The sequence below is a fragment of the Dipteris shenzhenensis genome, unplaced genomic scaffold (assembly GCF_047967505.1).
Source record: "Dipteris shenzhenensis isolate YYH24624 ecotype China unplaced genomic scaffold, Dip_SZ_1.0 scaf0326, whole genome shotgun sequence".
Taxonomy (NCBI): Eukaryota; Viridiplantae; Streptophyta; class Polypodiopsida; order Gleicheniales; family Dipteridaceae; genus Dipteris; species Dipteris shenzhenensis.
Window position 1 is genome coordinate 21,662 of NW_028239632.1, and position 20,839 is coordinate 42,500.

Below are 20,839 nucleotides of genomic sequence, written 5' to 3' on the forward strand. Positions count from 1 at the left end.
ATCCTGGATTCGTAGATCCCGTATAACTCCTCGTGATCACTCACGGGAATAAGCCACTGCTTATCCCAGTCTTAAGCGTCGAGAAAGTAATATCCCATCCCAGCCTGAGATTTATCTATTCCAACGAAACAATCTAGTCGATATTGAAAATACCATACTCATCCCCCTGTTAGTTTATTCCTCCCCACATCCATTCCTCCTAGTCCGATTATGCTTACAATTATCCGAAGGTCGATCGATACCACTTCCTCCATTCTGGGGGTTTACTACCCGACAAAGTTGCCAAGGCGGAGCTGCTGAGTTGATGACAATGGGGTGGAGCTGCTGAGTTGATGACAATGGGGTGGAGCTTCGAGTTAAGCGACAAGCATGAAGAGCCTGAATCAGAAGATGGAACCGTCAATAGAGATTTCTATCCGGAAAATTGATATCCCGAGTCCCATTTACCCACCCAATCCCTCCCTTTTATCAACTGATTGGTGCTTAAAAGCTAATCAGTAGACAATTAAGAGATAATCTCGAGATGGGCTTGTTTGTCTAAAAAGGGGGTCACTATCTAACAAATATTCTAATAATTCGTGTGGGGATGAGCGGGAATCGCCCAACTGGGGAGTGTTTTCCCCCGGCTGAATCATTTGAGTCTGCTGAGTCAAGAGCACAATAAACTCCTAAAATGGTTTTAAATCACTCTCCCTTAGAGAAGAATCTGAGGGTCTTGCATGTGAATCTCATCCAGAAAGAGTGATTCGTGGGATATGGGGATAATTACCGACACGACGAATCTCTCCGACGGGTTGCGTCACCACGGGAGATCCAGATATCTGGGAGGTTACTTCTATGAGAGCTGCACGCAAAGTCCCGGCCGGATTGGGCGAGTTACGGGAAAGAAAAGGAATGGATTCAAATTGGGAATGCTTCTTACACACCCTCCTCTTCCAAGACGATCTCCATTCAGTGGCCCGTAACCCTTACTTAAAGGGATCAATTACTGATTCGGTAGGATGTTCCAGAAGGGGATATAGTATGATATCTGCGAGACGATTAATCAATGGAACACGTAAACAGGATTTTTCGGAGATTCCTCTTTCAAAATTTGATCAAAATTGATTTGGTGATTCCGAAACGGATCCATATTTTGATGCACTTTCAGAAGGAATATGCCTAGTATCGGAAATTGCTTTCTCGTCGCAGGTGGAGGAACCCCTATCTATGAAAGGGGTTGGTGAATGGAAGAATTCCCGATCCGTCTATTCGATATCTCCATTCGTGGAAGACAGATTCCCACATTCCGATTGTGTTTCGGATATGAAGTTACCCCATAGTTTCCATCCAGAGGCTTCAATTCGAATCTTTCGTCGACAAGTCGAGGATGCTCCGTTTCCACATCCGCCGAGACTAACCCTTCGGGGTTGTAAAGAGTTGTCAACAGATTTTCCCCGGGAGGGGAAAAATGGTTTAGCTACCTTACTATGGAATCCCTACACTTACGAGATCGAATCGTTATTAATGCCTTCGCGGAAACATTTTTCCGGATTACAATCAGAGTCTTCTACATCTACATCCGATCGGAGAAATATTATTTGGAAGCAAATTGGTGCCGCTGGATTCAACTCAGAAGCATTGAAAGAGGATTCTTATCCCACCAAGAGTTCATGTATCCATTACGGAAGATATGAAAATTATTCTATCTTAGCTTTCGGGGGAACCCAATATCCAGCTAAAAGATGGATCTATTACATTTTGACACCCAGCTAATTTTATTTCCGTTGTTGGCTTCACCCTCACCGAATGCGTACCGGAAGATTATCCAGGAGTCGCGTCCCATTCCCGGGCTATATCTTGGGTATCCAATTAAAAATTGAAGAAATTCGAGTCGTAGGCGTAGATGAATCGTATATCACCACGTCTACCATTAGGGAATCCCTTTTTGGAACCCCAACCATGCTCCTAATTGAATCGATGGCAAGAGGTAATTTCTGCGATGGCTCCGGACGTCTAGTTAGTAAATTGGCTCGGACTACTTGGACAGATGATGAGATCTCAGAGAGATTCCTCCGGTTGTGGATCCTCCGGTTGTGGAAAATCATTTCTCTCTACTACGGCGGGTCGAAGAATAGAGGTGGGTTAAATAGATTGAGACACATATTACGACTCCCATGCGACAAAACTTCGGCATGTAAGCACAAGAGTACAATGCGTCTGATCCGACGTAAGTCTGATTCAAGAATATTCTTAGGGACTCCTCGGGGGAACTGCAAAATGACTCCTCATTTTCAGTCTAGGAGCATCTCAAATAGTCGGAGGTTTTGGCATCTGGAGATAACCCAGCCCGTTTCGGTACCACATGGTGTATAATAAATATGAGTGGGGGGGGGGAGGGGGGTTATTTTTAGCCCCCCCCCCCTCTACCTTCCATCCATTTTATACAGCCATTAGCTATCTGTTAGGCAGAAATACCAGGCTGTCACAGCTTCCAAAAATACATAAGAATATAAATAATTTGTTGGTTTCTTAACGAAGTGTTAGATATAAAAATAAAATACGGGACTGGAGTCACTCCATTTCTGAATATTACCCCGATTCGTACTACGAAAATTATCGATCCTTTCCCTTTCTATGGTAATTCACTACTTCTTCCGGAATATAGTTTAATCACTGGCTTAGTCGTAATCGTCATTGTCGACTTGGTATCCGAAGGGAAAGACACACTCCTGCTTCACGGAATCGCGTTAACTTCCTTGGTGACTAGCATGGTATTCCTGTCGCGTCAGTGGGAAACAGAATCTCTCTCGATTGCCTACGGAACTCTTCGAATCGACACTTTCAGCAATATCTTCAGATTACTTCTCCTGATCTGCTCATTACTATCTGTCTCACTATCGGTTGGTTACATCCGATGCACAAAAACAGCTTTGACGGAATTTTCACTATTCACATCAACTGCGGGTCCGGGGGGAATGTCTTCATGCCGCGCGAATGATTCGGTAACTATTTTTGTATCTCCGGAACGTCTAGGCCTATCCTCCTACCTTCCATCCGGATACATGAAGAGGGATATAAGATCCAACGAAGCGACTACGAAGTTTCTACTAATGGGTGGGGCAAGTTCGTCTATCCTAATCCATGGCTTCTCTTTATTATATGGATTATTCGGTGGAGAGACTCAACTCTACAAGATAGTCAATGGACTCGTATCCAACCAGATGTATGATTCCCCGGCGATCCATACCTCTATCACGTTTATCATCGTGGGAATGGGTTTCAAACTGTCGTTGGTTCCGTTTCACCAATGGACTCCCGATGTATATGAAGGAGTGCGATTCGCTCGGAGGGAATCAATTCGTTGCAAATAATCTTATGCAAATTGATTGATTCCTCCGTAATACCCTACGGGCATGTGAAGAAGATACAAACTTCTTTTCGTTATCCCCATCAACGACCAACTCTTACCGCAATTCCACGAATTTGTTACTCGTATTGGACTCACGAGAATTATCCCTTATTTTGTGTAGCGGGTAAAGCAGAGTGGGGGAGAAATGCAATTCAATAGGTACCCCCTCCTATCTCCTATTTGTATTTCTCGAAGTTGGTTCGTTATGGGTAGGTTTCTCAAAGAATAATTAAATGAATTTTGTGATGGAATTGATATTTCCCCGTGTAATAGCCTCCCTTGGAACACAAATTTGATTGGTTTTGATCCTTCCAGAAACCACGGATACAGTGGAGGCATCCGTCAACAGAGAAATTCGCCCAAGACGGTGCCGCCATGCCTGCTAGGGACGAAGAAAATCACATTCCTCCCCAATACCTTTCCTCACTCCAGATGTGGGGGCGAAACGATTGTAAGATGGAGACTCTTTTAAAAGGAATCACTGATAGGGGATTTCCCGAGAAGCTACCAATTATTACTCATATTGAATTACCGAGGAAGAAGTGGATTTGATACACACACGGGGAAGGTTCTGGGAGCTTAGAAATCTCTACGAACTAGGAGCCGTGTGAAGTGAGAATTTCATGCACGGTTCTGAATGAGCGGGAAGATCGAGGATCCTCTCCGACTCTAACTCTCCTACACCAGTCGTTGCTTCTTTTTCTGCTACTTCCAAAGTAGCAGCTCTAGCTTTATCTACACGACTCCTCGGTATTACTTTCTCATACCTATCCAGTGAATGGCATCTCGCTTTGGGAATATTAGCTACCCTTAGCATGGTATTGGGGAATCTAATTGCTGTTACTCAGACAAGCATGAAACGTATGCTAGCATATTCCCCATAAGCCAAATCGGAATATATTCTGATTGGAATACTTGCTGCGGATCCTGATAATGGCTATGCGAGTATGATAAGTTATACTTCTATCTACATATTCATGAATCTAGGGACTTTCGCTCGCATCACTTTATCTGGTTCACGAACCGAACTGATAACATTAGGGATTATGCCGGGACCATACATGAAGGATCCTGTTCTAACATTCTCTCTAGTTATACGTTTACCATCCCAGGGGTATCCTCCATTAGCAGGTTTTTCCGGTAAAACCCTACCCCTTCTGGCATGGATGGAAAGCTGGCTCGTACCCATTAGTTCTGGTAGCTCCCATTACAAGTGTCATTTCTATATATCACTATCCGAAGATAATTAAATTAATGTCACCGAAGGGGTGACACATCAACAATTTACATACAGGATCCATTAGTTTCTCATCTACTTCGATTTCGAAGAGTTCCATTGAAATAGCTATGATTGTTCGTGTACCAGCATCAACTCTACTGGGTATATCAATGGATCCCATCATCGAGATTACACGGAATACCTCATTCCCAGACCTATTTTGAGTTGTCACATGAAATAATGGAATCTTTCTGAATGATTTGTATCCAAAGGCCACTTCCGTCGCTCCAACTAGTCCATTTCCGTAATTGGTGATGAAACAGTGTCGGAGAAATGATCACGCGCCTCCCAATGATCATTCGTCTCTTCCGGAGGAGATATAAGTATTTCCTGATGGTATCCATAATATTGTTCAATCCTTTGCAGTACTACAAGGATTGAACCCTCCTAATGGTACATGCGACTAAGTGATTCCCATATGGGAGCGGTTGTGTAAATGATTCGGTTCACACCCCCAGTCTTCTGCTCCGTAGCAATTCAGGTCGCTTCCGATGAATTCCATGCTCCAATTTCGTCTAATGGATAAGTCATTTCATCCGATACCTGTACGTTCAAGGCGGGGTTGCCTTCAGACTTCTAGAAGAAAGCAAAAGAGACCAATTCTTCTTTCCGCCGCAGATTCTTTCAATTTAATAGAAACGGGGGTTGCGCTCGACGGCATTCTGATGTACACTATCAATGGATCAAATTCAGAAATCCTTTCGAGGGGACTCAAAATCTTTGGATTGAAATCTTTCTCGTCAAATCTCCCTCTACTGAGACCGAGGGATCTCAAAACGAGAGTGATAGATAACAAGGAAAATTAGGTCTTGCAATCGACGGCATTCTGAGTTACAATAGAAATGGGTCGAATTCATAGATCCTTTCGAGGGGACTCAAAATCTTTGGAATTGAGATCTTTCTCGTCAAATCTCCCTCACTGAGGGAGATCCGATCGAGATTGATAGATAACAAGGAAAATTAGGTCTTGCAATCGACAGTTTTCTTAGCTATAATTGATCTAGCTATGATTTCCTAGTGAACTGTAAATTCTTGGACAGGGGCAATTTTGCAGCGACAATCCTCTGGACTTTGATAGTACATCTATGATTCATAGTTAGTCCAGGGGACGTTAAATCCCTTAACTTGGAATCGACTCCTTATCGTCAGGACGATTTTGCAGCGATAACAAATTAAGGCCCATGGCGGTCCCCTGGAATTGAAATCAAATCCAAGAAATTAGGTCTTGCGCTCTACGGCATTCTGTGTTACAATAGAAATGGGTCGAATTCATAGATCCTTTCGAGGGGACTGAAAATCTTTGGAATTGAGATCTTTCTCGTCAAATCTCCCTCACTGAGGGAGATCCGATCGAGATTGATAGATAACAAGGAAAATTAGGTCTTGCAATCGACGGCATTCTGAGTTACAATAGAAATGGGTCGATTTCATAGACCCTTTCGAGGGGACTCAAAATCTTCCTTGGACTTGAAATCTTTCTCGTCAAAGTCTCCCTCTACTGAGACCGAGGGATCTCAAAACGAGATTGATAGATAACAAGGAAAATTAGGTCTTGCAATCGACAGTTTTCTTAGCTATAATAGAAATGGGTCGAATTCATAGACCCCTTTCGAGGGGACTCAAAATCTTTGGAATTGAGATCTTTCTCGTCAAATCTCCCTCACTGAGGGAGATCCGATCGAGATTGATAGATAACAAGGAAAATTAGGTCTTGCGCTCGACAGTTTTCTTAGCTATAATAGAAATGGGTCGAATTCATAGATCCTTTCGAGGGGACTGAAAATCTTCCTTGGACTTGAAATCCTTCTCGATCGTCAAATCTCCCTCACTGAGGGAGATCCGAGCGAGAGTGATAGATAACAAGGAGAATTAGGTCTTGCATTTGGACGGTTTGATTTTGTATAATGTATCTAGTCCGATTCATAGACCCTTCCAGGGGACTGGAAATCCTTGGACTTGAATCCTTTTCAGTGGACGGAAAATCCTTGAAGAGGGACTTCAAATCCTTAAAGAAGACAGGGGACTTGAAATCCTCTTCAGGGAACTGACAATCCTTGAAGAGGACTTCAAATCCTTAAAGAAGAAAAGGGACTTGAAATCCTCTTCAGGGAACTGACAATCCTTGAAGAGGACTTCAAATCCTTAAAGAAGAAAAGGGACTTGAAATCCTCTTCAGGGAACTGACAATCCTTGAAGAGGACTTCAAATCCTTAAAGAAGAAAAGGGACTTGAAATCCTCTTCAGGGGACTGAAAATCCTTGAAGAGGACTTCAAATCCTTAAAGAAAGAAGACAGGGGACTTGAAATCCTCTTCAGGGGACTGAAAATCCTTGAAGAGGACTTCAAATCCTTAAAGAAGAAAGGGGACTTGAAATCCTTCTCAGGGGACTTCAAATCCTTCTCAAAGGACTCGAAATCCTTCTCAGGGGACTGAAAATCCTTGAAGAGGACTTCAAATCCTTATCGGGGGACTTGAAATCCTTATCGGGGGCGGGGGACTTGAAATCCTTATCGGGGGCGGGGACTTGAAATCCTTCTCAGGGGACTGGAAATCCTTGGATAAGACAGGGGACTTGAAATCCCTTAAGAGTACGGGGGACTTGAAATCCCTTAAGAGTACGGGGGACTTGAAATCCCTTAAGAGTACGGGGACTTGAAATCCCTGAAGAGTACGGGGGACTTGAAATCCCTTAAGAGGACTATAAATCCTTGGATAAGACAGGACTGGAAATCCTTGAATAAGACAGGGGACTTGAAATCCCTTAAGAGGACTTCAAATCCTTGGATAAGACAGGGGACTTGAAATCCTGAAGAGGACTATAAATCCTTGGATAAGACAGGGGACTTGAAATCCTGAAGAGGACTATAAATCCTTGGATAAGACAGGGGACTTGAAATCCCTGAAGAGGACTATAAATCCTTGGATAAGACAGGGACTTGAAATCCCTGAAGAGGACTATAACTCCTTGGATAAGACGGGGGACTTGAATCCCTGAAGAGGACTGGAAATCCTTGAATAAGACAGGACTTCAAATCCTTATAGATGGAGAGAGACGAAGAAACAGGATCGGTAGAGGAGGAGAATGGGTTTGCTCTTGACGAGGAGCTGGGATGGAATCGATACAGAACAAATTTATGGATCCTTTTTTCTTCCCGGGGACTGGAAATCCTTCAACAGGAGGACTGAAAATCCTTGGAGAGAACTATAAATCCTTCAGCAGGGGGACTAGAAGTCCCTCCAGGGGACTGGAAATCCTTTTCGATATAGAGAGACGAAGAAATAAGATTGGGAAAAATAAGTAAAGGGTTGCTTTTGATGAGGGACTAGGATCGAATTGATAGAAACATATTCCGGACCCCATCCATAGAGAAAGATGGGGTGGTGGGAAGTAAAAAGGTAAGGAATAAGGAGTAGAGCCTCGATGGTGAAATGGTAGACACGCCAGATTCAAAATTTGGTGCTGAAGAGCGTGGAGGTCCGAATCCTCCTCGGGGCAGAAGGTCTCGTACCCTTATTCAGATCGAACCCTTATCTACTAAAAGCTTTATCAAAGGTTTATCAAAGATTTATTCTCTCTACCACTAGAGATTCACATTCAATTGATTTGCTTATCTCCCAAATGAGTACCTCCTCGGGGTAGGAGGTCTCGTACCCTTATTCAGATCGAACCCTTATCTATTCAAAGGTTTATCAAAGATTTATCCTCTCTACCACTAGAGATTCACATTCAATTGATTTGCTTATCTCCCAAATGAGTACCTCCTCGGGGTAGGAGGTCTCGTACACTTATTCAGATCGAACCCTTATCTACTAAAAGCTTTATCAAAGATTTATCCTCTCTACCACTAAAGATTCACATTCAATTGATTTGCTTATCTCCCAAATGAGCACTCGAAATACTTCCTCGGGGCAGAAGGTCTCGTACCCTTATTCAGATCGAACCCTTATATACTAAAAGATTTATCAAAGATTTATTCTCTCTACCACTAAAGATTCACATTCAATTGATTTGCTTATCTCCCAAATGAGCACTCGAAATACCTCCTCGATTCGAGAGACAAGTGGTCTCTCCGGTGCCTCCCAAACTCCCAATAGGAAGAAAAATCCTCGGAGGATTCTGGTCTTTCCAGTGCCCAACCCTCAAACATGGGGATGCAAATCCTCCGATTGTTGATTATTGAGACCAGAATTCTCCGCCGTCCGGGGATTTGGATATGAAGTATTAGGTATCGAATAGGAAACACCTTCTGCTTCTTTCTCAAGTGAGGCTGGGACTCAGAATCCCGAGATTCGAGGAGATCCAAGTAGGTCTTTCAACGGGACTAGAAATCCTTATCAGGGGACTTCAAATCCTTGAAGAAGACAGGACTGGAAATCCTTGAAGAAGACGGGGGACTTGAAATCCTTCGAGGGGACTAAAAATCCTAGTACCTGAGGTGGGACTGAAAGTCGTAGTAGCCAATTAGAGTGTGATGAAACTGCGTCACGAGACCCCAGTATCTGGACTAGGACCAGAAATCCTAGTAGTTAGTCGGGGCATTAGTTAGGATGTCACCAAGAATCCCTATTAGTGAATTTGAATGAACTAAAATTTTGGGATTCGGTTAGATGGTCCATCCCCTAAGGACCCGGGGTCCTTAGAGCCCTTCCAATGGAAACAATGGAAAGGACTTGAAATCCTGATTATCTAGTTGGATACGGGAAAATCCAAACTTTAGAATGAATTTTTGGAATGTAAAGATGAATGAGGGGAATGCCCCTCCTTCCTCCCCATATTACCGTTGATCACCGAGAAATTGAATCTCCGGAGAATCTCAAACAGAATGGATCGACATCTTCATCAAGGATTTGTTCCGATAAGGATGTTGGAAAACTACTACGTCCTCTACGAACTACTTCCTACATTTTCCATATAAGAGATTCCTACTCCTTCTTGATTTCGAATGTTGCTTCCATCTCCCGAATAGGAAGACTCCGAAGGTGATCTATAACTTAGTAATTATCCGGAATTCTATAAGCAGAAGTTATTGCATCAGTAAGGGGAAAAGATGTATCTTCCTTTCACCAATTCGAATCCTGAATAGCCCTATATATTGCTAGGGATCCAGACTGAGTCAAGAATATCCGAGATTTTATGATGCGATATCGAATTCCCATTCAATAATTGTCTTGTTATTCGATCCGGTGACGTCCCACTAAATCGAAATAGATTGAATAGGTAGTGGTAACTTTCAAACAACATGTTATGAATGAGAAAATCTTTGGATGAGTGACGATTCCGTCTCATCCATCTATCTCTATGAACCATAAGCCTGAAACGAAGGAATCGCTCTTGCAAATCTTCCATTGGAATGCTTTGATACGAGTGAATAGGAACAAATATCTGCGGGTATTGCAAATATATATGCATGAATTAGGTTTCTTTGACGTATTCAAAGTGTCGTTCTTCACCCGAAGGGAAATTCTTCCACCGCTTGGTAGATAATTCAGTTATCGATTTCCGGTCATATCCACGAAGAAGAAAGAAATTTCTAATCTTTTCATTTGAGAAATGTTTCTCGCGCTCCCTCCTCGTACCGTAAGTAACATAAAGCCTCCGTACCAGTTCTTGTTTCGCTAATAAACTATGACGTGAAGAGGGAATGTTATGATCCGGCTGAGATAGAAGCATGGGATCCCAGGTGAAGCGCCCCCCCAGGAATAGAATTGGTTCATCGGATCGATTACATTGCGTTTCGTATTGATTAGATGAGTTGGGGATTCCTAATTCAAGAAATTGCTCGCGTAATGATAGATTATCCAATTAATTTTCTAATCTTTTAATGTCTCTTTGTCTCGATTTACCCGAGGCTCTCTTGTAACTGAAAAGATATCCTTTTCTCTTATGCGATTTCTTTCCACTAGACTTAATCTTATTCAATTCGAAATCCCGTTGGGGGATTTGATCCTGATTCCGATGAAAAAAGATCGAATTATACAAATTATTCGATTCGGATAATACTCTTATCGATTCATAACTGCCACTTCGCATGAAACCAAAACGCCAAAATTTGGGGGACCAAGTAATCCCACGCGACACTTCCTTCGGAATCGAGTCTACTTCACTCGACTGTTCCATTTCAGAATCAGTTGGAATCTTAGACACCCCCTTCTTTGTAGATTTATAAGAACGACTCGCAGAGATTATATCTGGAGAATACCTGGGTTCGATGGAAGAAGGAAGAGGAGGACTATTAGCGAATTGACTTCTACTTCTACAGATTTCTGAACATAAGAAATCCCTCAAAAGGTTTTCCGAGATACCACAGGCTAAGTTAGAATCATTCTCTACAACTTTATCAATAACAACGAGATTCTCTTCCTCTCTCATATCCATTCCGAACCAAGGATCACGAGCTGCTAATCCGGCCAATAGCCCTAAGATATGCGGAAGTATAGCGAATTCCTTAATTGTTGACTCGGTTATTAAAGGTTCCAAATACCAGTTATACAAGTGGTAAAACCTCTTCTTCAGTGTATTACTACCAATAAATGAGGGATCTGCAGGGGAAGTATCTATCAAACCATTTTTCAGAATAGCTTTTCCTATATTGTAAGGAAGTATTTCATATCCAGAACCGAATCGGATTCCGTTACCTATATACGTAACAATTGAATTTTGTCTACGTAAAGCTAATTTAATTGCACTATCGGATACAATCTTTCTTCTTCTAGAAGTAGTGATTAATAATGCTTCATTAGCAGGAGAAAATAGATCTCGTTTGCTATAACCCGTAGTTCCAGACCCAGTACCTTCGAGAAAAGAGGGATCAGCTTCTATTTCAAAGCCTTTGACACGCGAGAGAATTGACAATTCTTTTTGACGCTGACGCCTGTTAGACCCTCGGAGATTTATCAATTAGTTCGACCAATTCGGAGCTATTGAAGCTGGATCTACCTTTGCAGGTACATGAGTCGAAGCAATAACGAGATTCTTGCGAATGCAAGGATTCCTGCGCCCATTACCGATACTCCTCAATATTAGGCAGAGTAAGAATCTGGGATCGGCTTCTAATCTGTGATACAGGCGATTAACATTCAACTCATGAATGTCTTGAATCCATATCGTACAGGGAGACATCTCTTTTGCTATTGCAAAAATAAGATTCAATCGGTTTACGCTCTGTTTCGAAATGAAAGTCCCACGTACATTATTGAAATATGATCTGTTGTATAACAACTTCCTCAATGGCAGTCTCACCGACGGAAAGTAGGAATTGGATGCTATATCCCTAACTACATAAGATCGTCCAGTTTCTATGGGTCCTACTAGTGGAACTCCTTCAGATGGTAATAATCCTGATGAAAGCAAAATAGGTACGTCACGACATGGAATATTCGGAATGCCTTTTCGTCTCATTGTCGCTGAAAGGAGAATATTTCTTTCAAGGGCAAGAAGAGCCCACTTCTCCGCAGGATCCAACTCACAGATCTCGTAATTTGATAGATCATTTTGACGAATCCGAAGTAGGTATGACAAAAGATTAGATCCTTCTTCTGGGGTGGGTTCGTGATTAATCCCACCGCTCAATGAATCGTAATTGGAATTTAATTTCGATTCATACTTGGAAATAGTTTTATTTGTCACTAGATATTGAGTCAGTAATTGTTTATTAATCTTAAGGGTGTCGGAGCTTTTCCTACGAAGTATCCACGAATCTAGTTCATTTTTCACAAGGTAATAGAAGATTATATTATTTGTATAATTCAGGAATCTCTTCAGGGAATGTATCAGTAGATCTTTCGTTTACATTTACCTTGTCGAGGGAGAATACATTACCTTTTCCAGATAAAACCCACGCATTGGGTCTATTAAATATCCGGTGATATTGAAACGTTTCCACAAGTGAGGGGAATTGGAACCCGAAACAGCAGATAAATAATGCTTGAGAAATGCAAGAACAAATAATATCGAGAAAACGAGGTAGGATGGGGCATACTTATTCGAAAATCTAAAGACTGACCATCTCGAATGCGACACCTGCGTTTAGTTAGTAATTTCTTCGAAAATAGAGAGATCTATTTTAGATAATACGTTACTGATGGAATCGTTTCTGAATCTTGATCTTAGGCTTAACGATAAACAAGCTCTAGCATTACCTATATCCTCAGCAACTCTTTCCGTAATTCCGGGGAAAGTGTAATTCAAGTCATCACTTACTTTGAGTACTATTTCTGGATATATCTCTCTAATCAGATCATAAAAGTATCTCCACCAGTTAGGGGTGAAAAACCGAGGTATATATTCTCCGAATGGGCTCCATTTCTCGCAGATATTGTCTCTCCAAAAGATCCAAGAGATCTTATATTTGTTTAAATCCTTTGATAACTCATCGAAATTAATGAGATGAGATGGAAGAATAGGTTCTTTTTAGACACGTGTATCTGCAAGCCTCGTATTTTCGTACAGAACCTTCTCTCCAGTTAATCCTGTTGGAGATCTTGATGCTACACTGCTGCATAATGAGAATTTCTTTGACCAATAAAGCGTCTCAGATTCTTCTGATTCCCAAAAATAACCAATGTGTGAATCATTTTGATAGAATTGATTCCCAATAGAATCATTCCTCGAGTTTGATCTCTTCTCAATGGATCCCTCCGAATCGACTTGATCCACTCCCGAATTTTTGAGACGGGGTCGAGATCGCCAATCAGCCGATAGCTTAGAGTTTATCAATGTTCTTTCCAAGTAATTTCCATCGCTACCACATGAAGATAGAGACGAATCTCCCGTTTCGCGAGGAGATAAGTTCAACCCCGTCAGTAGTCCTCTTAGATCCGAAATAGAGTCAAGAAATCTATCTGAATGAGTTAGTGGTGGTATCGCAGATTCATCCAGATCAGATGGAGTCGATTCGGTTGTTGCGAGTATATGATCAATAGTTTCCCTTTCCGTTCGTTGCGAGGAATTGGGTAACAACGAATCAGACACTTGGGATTGAATAGATGAAGTGATATTTTTTGTATCTAAGGATCCTATTTCAAGAGATGGGATGACTTCATCACCGGAGCCCGTATACGAATTCTCTAAGATGTCAGAGTAACTACTGCTGTATCCTCCAACCAACGAATCCCTTCTTCTGATTATTGAGATAAAATCCCTTCCGGCACAGTTCAATACGGGTAAATGCGAGTAATCTATAAAGTTTGGTGTATCTACTTCATCGGAAATGGATCCCGAAATACTCCCAATATTCCTATTCGAACCTTTCCCATAATTCAAATTATCCAGAAACAGATCCCAATCCTGCCTTCCCGTAGCGGAATAAGCACCATTCGGGAGTTTTGTTCCAATACATTCGATACAGGATGATTCAACAAGAAATGGATTAACTGCGGGTTTTAGGAAGATTGAGGAGCCTACCGATTCTTCATCCATTAACAATCCGGACTCGATGAAGAAACTATCTTTTCTACCGAAGATTCTCTTGAGAAAGGATATCTTCTCATCGAGGTTGAGTGAACTCAGAAGGAAATCAAGCAGTGGATAATCTATATTGTTCAATTTATAGACAAGATAATCAATCCCATCTGTCGAAGCTTCTTCACTAATATACTTGGGAATAATGATTCGGTAAATAGATGATATATTGGTAAATTCCTTGGGATACTTGTTGTTCCTCCCAGCCGTACTACGAATAGTGATACCAATATTATTTAGTGCTAATATCGACAGATCATAGATTGATCTACCTAAGTCGGATCTTATTTCTGCGAATACTCTCTTGGAAGGGGAAAAAGACAAGTCTCTGATTGTATCAAGCCACCTGTGCACATTTGACCGAACATCTGGATATTCATCAATTGGGGAAATAATACATTCATGCAACAAACGCTCTATGTTACCCCTCCATTCCAATAATCTCTATTCAATTGCAATTCTTGTTACACCAGTAGATCCCTCGCCCCCCTCCCGGCTACCCAATTGATAGTTGATTCTGGATAGATATTCACTAGCTAATGTACAGAAATAGTCACGCGAAAAGAGCGTGTATACTGAGTAGAGAGATATTAACCTATTTCGTTCATATACCCTAACTAGAGAGTATGTTGAAGATATGTTACCTCCCTCTCCCGATTCATCTGAAAAAGTAGGATTTTCACTTCCATCAGTTCTTTCTACAGGTACATCGAAAAGGATCTCTAAACGGTTTGAAATAATCTTATCAAGATCGAAGTATGCGCCATTTTGCATCTCTGATTCCTCGTCAAGTATTCCACCAAATGATAGATCTCCTCTCGATAGAAAGGCTTTCCTAGGTTCCTCGCTACTACTACCAATTCTTACCTTACTGGAAATCAAATTCGATTTTTTAACTCTTAAAAGAAATCCAGTCAGTCGGTTTCTTGATTCATTTATTAGTTGTGAATAGGCGTGTAGAATAGAAAATTCCCCCTCATTTCCGTGGGAATCTAACCCCAATAATTGGAAGAACCACTTACGATTCTAGGAAGAATCAATACATTTATTGGAATCATTTTCTGCTATTCCCGCTACAGAAGGGGAGAAAGGATCTCCCAACAATAAAGGAGAGTCGAGTGTAAAATGCCGACAATCTCTCTCTACTTTCCATAAATGAGATATTCTTCCGATACCGAAAGACACGGAATTCTTATATCATTCTTCTGCCAAATATGTCTTAATAGGAGTTCCATCGGCGGTGGGACCCATACCTAGTTCATGTATAGATGATTCTGTTGAAAAGCCGTGACTCACCGCCTCTGGAGAATCATCAGTGGATATTGCTCTTTCCTCCGGAGAGTAACTGCCTACAAAGCCATTTCCAGATCTTTTCATTGAATCATATTCTGGATTTCTCTCCTCACTTCAACTAGATAAACAAGTATCTTCGATAGGTATCTCCTTCCCAACCTTCTGATTTCTGGAATCAGACTCATCCCTTGAGTTGCTATGAAAAGCCTCCAATTCTCTAGATGTCTCTATTTGTGAGGAGACATACTTCGAGAAACCACAGGAAATTTCTAGTAATATACTTGGTACCTCAGTGAGTAATTGATTATCCGATAGATAATCAAGTTCGATAAATCTCTTTTCTAAGAGAGATCTCGTTAGATTCAATTCGCGCTCATCCTTATTCCATGGAGAAGGACTTTGGTGACAGGAATGCCACATATAAAAATCGGCGTAATCCCGGAATAGTGTCCAACTCCCCTCGTCAATGGAATTTAACCAATCTCTTATATCGCTATAGGATAGGGATACACCATCACGAGATGACATTGTATTCTTATGGGGTGGAAATAGAGACAAATTGGAGAGACCCTTCCGCTCGGAATAGAACGGTGATTCATCTCCCTGCCGATCTACTGAATCCCTGGATTCGAGTAACATTTTGTCCCAAAAGTCCGATATTACGGGAATGAAGGAATCGCTTCTTAATGTTGCTGTTTGTAGCCAATTAACCCTTTGCTTGTCATGGATTTTCCGGAGAAGTAACGAATCAGAATCATTTTAGTAACAGTCATCCTTACGAAGTATCACATTTATATAGAATTCAAAAAACTCATTTGAATCTTCTAGATTCTTATCCCCCAGTGATTTTTCAATCCTCTCAGTCACATCTCTGGATATATTCTTGATGGGGAGTGGATCCCTCATCAGCCGGACCCTCCATCCATCTGAAACCGAAGGATCCATCGCACTATATATGGGAACTTGCGGTTCTTCCCTCGTCGAAGTTGTGGAAATATTTCCGTTTGAATCCGAATAGTAAGAATTACGTGTCTTTCCCTTTCTATCCTTTTCAGCAGGTGAGCATCTTATTGATAGAGAAAGAGGATAGAAGGATTCAACAGAATTTGTTGCTGGTTTTTTTACTACTCCACCAGTTCTATTAATTAGTTTCGCTAGATCTATAGAACCTCCTTCGATCAAATTTCTCTCACCTGAACGATGCATAGGAATTGGTATTGTTAGTAACATCAGGATTCCCGGAGTCACGCTATTACCCCGCTTCATTGAATCGCGCAGATTCCGTAAAAAGATTGAACTCAGAATTCATAAGTCAAATAATTTGATGGAGGGTTCATAACTGGAGAATAGACCAATTAGAAATTCCCCTAGATCTTGATTTTTCAATGATTCAAATGAGTAGTGGAATCCATCGGTTTCTGCTAACTTCGGAACTTCAGAGAATAAATCTGGACTTCTTACTTTTTCTTCTCCCACTTCTCTTACCTCATGATCTCTCTTCACTTTATCTATATGTGGTAGATACTACCCACCTCTCACATTCCATTATATAGATAATATCGAAAGATTCAAGGCCCAATGGAGTGAGTACTTTCGATGTGGTGATTTGTGGGTGTATTCGTACCTACCTGAAGCTGTCTCGGGAATCTCGAATTGTTGAAGAAACCTATCTATGTCTTATCTATCTCCTCATCAACTTATTTTATTCCGAGTGATAAAGACGAGTTCTCCAACCTGATGGGCGAACGACGGGGATTGAACCCGCGCGTGATGGATCCACAATCCATTGCCTTGATCCACTTGGCTACGTCCGCCCCCTACTTTCCCTATTCAGCTTTCTTAACTGGGAGAGAACAAGATCTACTAGGGTCATTCATTCGATGCGCGTACGTATTATTCGTCTATATATTAATACAAGAAAAAATATGTTAGGTGAAAAATGTATTCTCAATCTATTCCAGTGGGTACGGGACTACAAGCGTTCCGCTAATCAGAATGAGAATATCTTTGATTCCCATTCTCTGTAATCCTAGAAGGGTGTTTCAAAGATTCCCCAGAATCCAAGATTGGAAACTGATAATTGTAAGATTATGGCGAGATATTACTATTATTTCTATTCATTCCATCGGACGAATCTCCATTAAATACCAAACCTTATGCGAGGTTTGGTATTTAGTGATGCTGCACGACCAGACAGGTATTATCCGTTTACAGAAGGAGCTTCAACAGAAGCTAAGTCTAGAGGGAAATTATGAGCGTTACGTTCATGCATAACTTCCATACCTAGGTTAGCACGGTTGATGATATCAGCCCAGGTGTTAATAACACGACCTTGGCTATCAACCACGGATTGGTTGAAGTTAAAACCATTCAAGTTGAATGCCATGGTGCTGATACCCAAGGCAGTAAACCAGATGCCTACTACGGGCCAAGCGGCTAAGAAGAAGTGCAGAGAGCGAGAATTGTTAAAGCTGGCATATTGGAAGATCAAACGGCCAAAATAACCGTGAGCAGCTACGATGTTGTAGGTCTCTTCCTCTTGACCGAACTTGTAACCTGCATTAGCAGACTCATTCTCAGTAGTTTCTCTGATCAAACTAGAAGTTACCAAAGAACCATGCATAGCACTGAATAGAGAGCCGCCGAATACGCCAGCTACACCCAACATGTGGAAGGGATGCATAAGGATGTTGTGCTCAGCCTGGAAAACGATCATGAAGTTGAAAGTACCAGAAATTCCTAGGGGCATACCGTCAGAGAAACTTCCTTGACCGATTGGGTAGATCAGGAACACAGCGGTAGCAGCTGCAACGGGAGCTGAGTACGCAACAGCAATCCAAGGACGCATGCCTAAACGGAAACTAAGTTCCCACTCACGACCCATGTAGCAAGCTACACCAAGTAGGAAGTGAAGAACGATCAGTTCGTAAGGACCACCATTGTATAGCCATTCATCAACGGAAGCTGCTTCCCAGATTGGGTAGAAGTGTAAACCGATAGCTGCAGAAGTAGGAATGATAGCACCGGAGATAATGTTGTTTCCGTATAGCAAAGAACCGGAGACAGGCTCACGAATACCATCGATATCTACAGGGGGAGCTGCGATGAAAGCAATGATGAATACAGAGGTTGCGGTTAATAAGGTGGGAATCATTAAGACACCGAACCATCCGATGTAAAGACGGTTTTCAGTGCTGGTGATCCAGTCGCAGAAGCGACCCCATAGGCTTGCGCTTTCGCGTCTTTCTAAAGTTGCGGTCGTGGTAATTTTTGGTTTTCGAAACGATTGGTGATTACCCAAGCTGATGAGCCTGTTGATCCATAGTATATCACAGAATCCCACCTGTGTCAACTAATCTAATATTGATTGAATATCCGAAGAAACGGGAAGACTTCCCTTTGTTTTCGCACGATACTTCTTCAAACCTTGACTCTCTTTTCAGACGCATTTCCCTTTTATTATCATAAACCACGGGAAAGTCAACGTTAGTTCGGCTCCTCGAGTACATCATGGGAGATGCCAGCTTTGCCTTAGATGTACTACGACTCAATCATCGATTCGAGGTGAGGGACATACAGGATAAATATCTGCTGGCGTTGCCTGACATCCCCCCCCCCCCCCGAGGTGAGTAGTCCGCCCCAGGCGGAGATAGTTGAGAATGGTGGGAGTCGCGGGGATGCGGGCAGTGCCAATCATGTCGATCATGTCGATTGTGTCGATTGTGTCGATCATTCTAGTCATGTCGATCATGTCGATCATGTTGATTGCGTCGATTGCGTCGATCACTTTGGTCATGTCGATCATGTTGATCATGTCGATGATGTTATGGACTTTACGATTCGACACTAGTCTTTCTCTTTTTCATGAGGTACTATACCAGTGACAAAATTTCCCCTATGACTTGGATATTCTTTCTCCCATTATTTAATTTCTGCTTATCCATATGCTTCTGGCGTATCTTGATTCCTAATACCCTGCGCTCCGGAGTAGAAGGTTTCAATCCACCAATAAGAGGTTGTGGATTGAAACGAACCCGGAACTAACGGAAATGGGCAAAAGCCTTATTAGCTTCTGCCACCTTGTGAGTCTCCTCCTTCTTCCGTACAGCACTACCAGAATTTCTGGCAGCATCCATTAATTCATCACTTGATCTTAAAGCCATACTTCGACCTGAACGTTTTCGACACGCGATCAATAACCATCGGATAGCCAAAGCTCTTCCTTCTGCAGGTACTACTTCAACGGGGACTCGATAAGTCGATCCACCTACACGTTTGGATTCTGTTACTATATCGGGAGTTACCCTACGTATTGCTTGTCGCGGGACAGACAGTGGATTCTTATTCGTCTTTTCCTTAATCCGCTTCATAGCCTGATAGAGAATCTGATAAGCCAATGATTTCTTGCCATCTTTAAGAATACGATCAACCAACATGTTTACTAATCGATTACGATAAATCGGATCCGATTCTATATTTTTCTTTTTGTTCGCTACATTGCTCCGGTGTAACATGAGTTTACAGATATGTCGGATTCCGATTCTATCTCGACTGTATCTTAGAATCTTATTTGGGCTTTTTCACTCCATATTGTAGGGTGGATCCGCCGGTTAGTCGAGGATCTCCCCCCAAACTGCACGTGCGACTTTCATCGAATGCAGCTTTCCATATGATTGAATAGAAAGTCTTGAAGTAAGTTCGGGTTACTTCAATGAATCATATTTACTCATTAGGCATTGAGTATCCGTTTCCTCTTCATCATCCCACGAATAGGAGAAGGGAAATCCCGTATTTCATTTATCTCACCAAGAATGTCCGTGGGTTTATTGATCCAATTACCAAATGTTCACAAAACCTCCACTGAATCTCCATAATCGTAGTCCGAACTCGTTCTGAGAGAGAGAAGACATTCGAAGATTTTCCAAATAAATGGGAGTCCGGGTAAGACTCAACTTACTGGAATGCAATACCCTGGACACCGAGTTGTTTCACACGAATAAGATAATAATCAATCTCCGTAATAGCAGGCTTCGGTCCCCTGGCAACATTCCCACTATCGGGTCGGCTATGCATTTGACATATCAGAACAACCGATACGGAATCATTGCGATGATACAAGTTACGACAATGTTCTGCAACGCACTGGAACGCCCCTTCTTACGATCCTTTACTCCTACAGCATCTAAAGTTCCTCTAACGATATGATATCTTACACCAGGTAGGTCCTTCACCCTCCCGCCTCTCACAAGGACCACGGAATGTTCTTGCAAATTATGGCCAATACCTGGTATGTAAGCCGTTATCTCGAACTTGGAGGTTAATCGAACTCTGGCGACTTTCCGTAGGGCAGAGTTAGGTTTTTTTGGTGTAGTTGTGGAATAGTTGACAGATGAGTCAGTTTCAGTGTCACTCTAC